Source organism: Helianthus annuus, chromosome 4 (genome assembly GCF_002127325.2).
Source record: "Helianthus annuus cultivar XRQ/B chromosome 4, HanXRQr2.0-SUNRISE, whole genome shotgun sequence".
Lineage (NCBI taxonomy): Eukaryota > Viridiplantae > Streptophyta > Magnoliopsida > Asterales > Asteraceae > Helianthus > Helianthus annuus.
The window spans coordinates 33,213,581-33,219,614 of NC_035436.2; the positions used below are offsets into that span (position 1 = coordinate 33,213,581).

Genomic DNA, 6,034 nt, shown 5'->3' on the forward strand with positions numbered 1-6,034 from the left:
ATTTTTAAAGTAGGGTCTAATGTAGTTTTACTAGCGTTTGTTGGGTTAATCGGTTCAGTTTAGGGATAACGGGTCGACACGTTATCGGGTCACGGGATAATGTGTTAGATTGTATTAATTTGCAAAGTGGAATGCATGGAATAATAAGTCTTCACGTATGGAGGTTGCATGGCTGGTTGTTGAAGACTAATTCATATGGGTTTTATGTTTAAGGTTTTATTTAATAATATTAATTAGATAAAATTTGTAAAAGGGTTGACCGAATTATATGGTAGTTGGTGGTGCACGTTGGAAGGTGGTCAGTAGCTTTTACCGATTCTTTAGGTTAATATTCTCACGTTGGTTTAAGTGTATGGCTATATATAGCCTAGTTGTTTAATGAATATGTACCCTTTTCTTTTATTATTGAATACAAGTCTGCAAGTTTCCTTCCTTCTTTGCAAGTTACATATCCCACACAAGTAATACATACATTCGTGAGTTTTTGTTTGAGTGTATAGCTAGTGTGTTGAGGGGCCTGTAACCAACTTTTGGTATCAGAGCCTAGGGCTCGTAGGAAGCGGGTTTGAAGATCGGAGGAAGCCTCTGCCACCGGCGGGTGTGTCGGTCGGTGGAGGGCAGGCGTAAAAAAGGGTCTAGCCCGTCGTTGCGGGGCAAACGCAGCAGGAAAATGGGCTGTTTCGGGACAGCAGGTGGCTGTTCGGGACTGTGTTGCAGCGTTAGACGGAAGCGTTAAGGTGTTTCGGTAGGCCGTTGTTGTGGTAGACGTACCGGTTAAGACGACGGGGGTGACCGGTGATAAACACTTGTGTTTCGTGGCTGTTAGCGATGTTCAAAGGAAGAACGGGGCTGTTCGGTTGTTAGTTGCGGGTTTGCGCGGCTGGTATACAACCGGTGATAACAGTAGATGGTGAGAATGGTTGCCTTGATCGGCTTGGTTCGTGATAAGAGGAGACCGGCGTAGTGCGTGAAAAGCGGGCAGAATGGATCCGTCAAAGCAGGTGGCTTTGGATTCGCCTCGTTTTGCAAGGTGAGAAAACGTTAGAAGCGGGTGGCTTGTTTTCTTTGTCGGTGGAGAGCCTCTTGAACAAAGGTGATCGGAAAAAGGTAAAGAATGGAGAAAACACGGTGACATTATGGCGTTGGAGTTCAATCGGGTGGCTTTGGATGTGACCGGGGAGAGGTCGCTGATCCGTGATAAGTCGTGATGTTAGTGAACGGTTCCAGCGGGATGCCATGTTACATGTTACAAGTGTGGTGGTTTTTAATTCGGGCTGAACCGAGAAGGCTTTGGACGTGACCGAGGTGAAGGTCGGGTGTCCGGTAGAAGTCGGGATGGTTCGAGAAGAGATGGTGATTCGGGTGTCGTGAACGAGTGGTATGAACAAACCGATTAAGGGGGTGAATGTTGGGTTAATCGGTTCAGTTTAGGGATAACGGGTCGACACGTTATCGGGTCACGGGATAATGTGTTAGATTGTATTAATTTGCAAAGTGGAATGCATGGAATAATAAGTCTTCACGTATGGAGGTTGCATGGCTGGTTGTTGAAGACTAATTCATATGGGTTTTATGTTTAAGGTTTTATTTAATAATATTAATTAGATAAAATTTGTAAAAGGGTTGACCGAATTATATGGTAGTTGGTGGTGCACGTTGGAAGGTGGTCAGTAGCTTTTACCGATTCTTTAGGTTAATATTCTCACGTTGGTTTAAGTGTATGGCTATATATAGCCTAGTTGTTTAATGAATATGTACCCTTTTCTTTTATTATTGAATACAAGTCTGCAAGTTTCCTTCCTTCTTTGCAAGTTACATATCCCACACAAGTAATACATACATTCGTGAGTTTTTGTTTGAGTGTATAGCTAGTGTGTTGAGGGGCCTGTAACCAACAGCGTTTTGACCCATATTTCTTGAATCTAGCAAATGGTCGGTTAAAGAACAGAAGAGTGGAAATAACAGGAACACTTTGGGTGATGTTAACTTTAGAGGAGGAACTCATACTCACTTTGTCAACAAGAGAGCTTTATCACTGTATGTAAAACTTTACTTTTTTAATGATTTTTTTCTTTTTTATAGATAGAATTTAGCTTATATATATATATATATATATATTTGATCTTTAGAATGAATTATAACAGTATAACAAGGAGGTCTACCCACAAAAATGTACAGAAGCAAGCTATGAAAATGTGTCTAAGAAGGTAACTCATTTTTTTTATTTTGTTAATTTTCATGATTTTGTGTTGTTTATATAAATTTTACAACGATAATTAAATGATGCAGGGTTCACGTACACTTATATGAAAGGTTCAAGATACAAATAGAAACGGGCTTACATGCATCAAGTTCGAATATTAATTGAACGGTAATCGGTTAAAACGCCTATATCTTTGCACATGTATGCTTATTATTTATTAGGATCACATAGTATTTCATTTCAATATATTTGTCATGTATTTCATTGAGGTATCCATTGGCCAGCATAATAAATAGGTACGGGTCAAACCTTACAAGCATGTAAAGTCTCTTGCATCATTCATCTAGATACCAACTTTACGAAAATAGATGCATAGGTCTATTTCTACTATAAAGCTTATTTTGTATTATATTTAACTAACCTAGCAATATGGTTTTATAATTTTTGACTGTGATGCCAAACAATTCGTTTTTCTATCATAATTTGGTCCTTTTTAAATTACTGAAGGAAAAATTAGCTTTAGTGTAGATTATATATGTGCTTTAATGCTTACAGCATGGTTCTAATTTATGTTTACTTTTCCTACTTCTAGGGCTGAGCTTCCCCTTTTGGTAGCAAGAAAATATTATACAGAAAGGGTATTAGGTTCATTCGATCTAACTGGAAGATATAACATTCTTGCTTGATGCATTTGGGGTTTGTAATTTGCTTACATTTTCGTCTTTGTTTCTAATTGATTTTAACTCCTTGCCTTCAATTATTAATTGATTAGGGCTGGTACTCCATTGTTTTGGACAATACTTCTACCATTACTTTGACGCATTTCAGCTGGGAAGGGCACATGTCTACATGGCTTTTCTTCGTTGAATGTGAAGAAGTTCTAGGCAATGAAAACCATGTGAAGAACCAGAAACACTACTAGAGGGTTAAGGTAAACCACCTAGAGTACTTAAGGTTTTAAATATTGTAAATTGTAACCTTTTCATCATGAGGTTGTTATTAACTTTTTCATTAAGAGTGTTTCTGCACAGTTTATGTAATATACGGATCTATAAATTTAACTTCTTGACTTTTTGGTTTTAGTGGCTTCCATTTGAACCTTAATGCATCTTTTTTGCTGTTTTTGCTATGTTCTCTGAGTGAATAAGATTAAATTCCAATAATAACATATCTGAGCCTCTTATTTGTGAGCTCATTACTCGATTTATTTATTTATTTATTTTTATTTTGGCTGGTGAATCAGTTGTGGGTTTGCTTTTAGGAACGAGGCTCCAGCGAGAGAATATGAGCCCATGAGTTCGTCGTATAATATGTATGATTAAACAACTCTCTCCTTTTATGGGAATGGACATGACAATTATGATGATGCTGTTGTTCCTTTGAAAAGGTTGTGACAATGGAAATTATTTTGAGCAAAATCGGAATTTACCGATTGGATCCGTATTTTGGCTAGGCACCTGTGATTGCAGCCATGGCGGATTTCGACATTAAATTCCGATAATAACATATCTGAGCCTCTTATTTGTGAGCTCAATACTCGATTTATTTATTTATTTATTTTTATTTTGGCTGATGAATCAGTTGTGGGTTTGCTTGTAGGAAGAGCCATGAGTCCGTCGTGTAATATGTATGATTAAACAACTCTCCTTTTATGGGAATGGACATGATGATTGTGATGATGATGTTGTTCCTTTGAAAAGGTTGTGACAATGGAAATTATTTTGAGCAAAATCGGAATTTACCGATTGGATTCGTATTTTGGCAAGGCAACTGTGATTGCAGCCATGGCGGATTTCGACATTAAATTCTGATAATAACATATCTGAGCTTCAAAAACCATTATCCTTGGAGATATGAAGAACATCTATCTACTTAGAGGTGCACATTTCGGGTTTTTTTCTCAAACCGGTACCGGTTCAAATCGTTTCAGTTTGGGTCAACAACGGTTGAAACTTTGGTGAAACTGGTTTACAAGTGGAAAGGGATTGGTTTCGATTGGTGTCATAAACCGGTTCTGGTTCACAAACCAGGTTTTTTGTTCACCTCTACATTTACCTATAACCAAATGTTGAGCTAACTTGGAATTTACAGATTGGATCCGTCCGTATCTTGGCTAGGCAACTCGGTCGGTATGTATTTGATACATGCAACTGTGACAACCCGAACTCTTAAGGGTGGTTTCGTTTCGTTTCATGTAATTAGTTAGTGTTATGTGTGTGAATGGGCCGCACATATCTTTGGGCCGCAACCCAACTCATGGTGGGTTTCTCATATTTTAGATTAGGTTGTTCAATTGGTTTCTTATATCTCTGCCGACTTATAAGTTGATCCTTTTTAATAAATCGGCCCATCTAAAATAGAAGCCCAATTTGTAGTAAACATATAGTGGGTTTCAGCAGCCCACTTGACCCTTCCGATTTAATATAGGTAACCGACCCCATGCACTTTTATGAGAAGAAGAAATCAAGAAGCAAAATCTTAACAAACCCCCACATTACCTCTGATCGCATGAACTCAAATAAACCCTACCCCTCACCATTGATTCTCTGATCGCACAACTTCGGTAGGAAACCCCCCCCCTTTCGGTTAGACCGGCTCTCTCTCTCTCGCTCTTCTCTCGTTTTGTTCGGCCGGTGACCCCACAACTCGCCAGGTAACACCTCGGTTCCAGTATGGTCGTGTATTTGTACCGTTTGTGTTCTTTTAGGGCCGCATGATTTCGGTTTTATGACGTAGGGCATGCGAATCTGTGAGTGTTGTTTATATATAAATGATGATTGATATATGGTTCATAATTATTGGTGATGTAACAGTAGCAATAACAACCATGTGCATATTATGATGATGTTGGGTCCACTAGCCAAGGTGTATTACGAGGAACTGTATGATGCGATTGATTTTATATGTGTAATCAGAATTGTTATATTTAGGTGCAAATTGATATAATTATTGGTGATGGTTGGGATATGGGATGATAATTTCAAGATCATACTGTGTGATAATTGGATAATAGGAAACTGTTGTCATGCATGAATGAAATATGGGGGCTCAATATAATGATGATGGTTTGTCTGATGTGCATATGTTGTGATAAGATTTGATATCTATTGAATAAGACAATGGTGACCATGTGATAGTTCTAAGTATTATATGAATTAATAAATTGTGAATCATGATCTGGTCATTCTCGGCCATGTGTGAAGTGTTTTGTTTGTTTGGTAATTAATCTAGGATTTTAATTAGAAATCCTGCTTTATATACATAATCGTTTGGAACTTGGACGTGCATGATGATAAGGCTTTGATAAATTATGGATTCTTGAAACCATAGATTGTTATGTTCATGATTATAAAATTGGTTAGATAGAATACGTATGCGATAGGATTCCTTCGATGCGTTGTGACGACTAAACTGTTAGTGGGAAACTACAACTATTGGTTATGTTAATCGATGAATCCGGTATATTGGGTGTGCTAGAATTTTATTAATAAGCAATGAAAAACCTAGGAGGTTTCTTAAGTTGTGAACTTGAAATACAAACTGTGCTACACACTAAATGAATTATTCCGAATATTGGGCTGCAGATGAGTTGTGCACAATATGTAGCCCAAACACATAAGTCTGGGGGCTTGTGTGATTGGGCCGTGGGTTTTAAGTGAATTGTGAGGGTGTGGACTTGCAATGTGAATGTATAATTGAACCAACTACTCGCTATGTGATTATATGATAATGAACTGGTATATCATATGAATTACTATAGAGACTTTTATAATGATATGTGCAACCTGTGTACGTTACAAGTGCAGTATGTGTATAGAATACGTGCTCTTT

The 6,034-nt window shown here is 37.9% G+C and overlaps 1 long non-coding RNA gene across 1 annotated transcript; it reads left to right on the forward strand.

Moving 5' to 3' along the window:
- The first annotated feature begins 2,690 nt into the window (after positions 1–2,690).
- LOC118491394 lies at positions 2,691–3,918 on the forward strand. The gene is made up of 4 exons (XR_004891583.1): positions 2,691–2,899; positions 2,976–3,134; positions 3,447–3,590; positions 3,803–3,918. It is a non-coding gene; the product is annotated as an uncharacterized LOC118491394 (long non-coding RNA).
- The last annotated feature ends 2,116 nt before the right edge of the window (positions 3,919–6,034 follow it).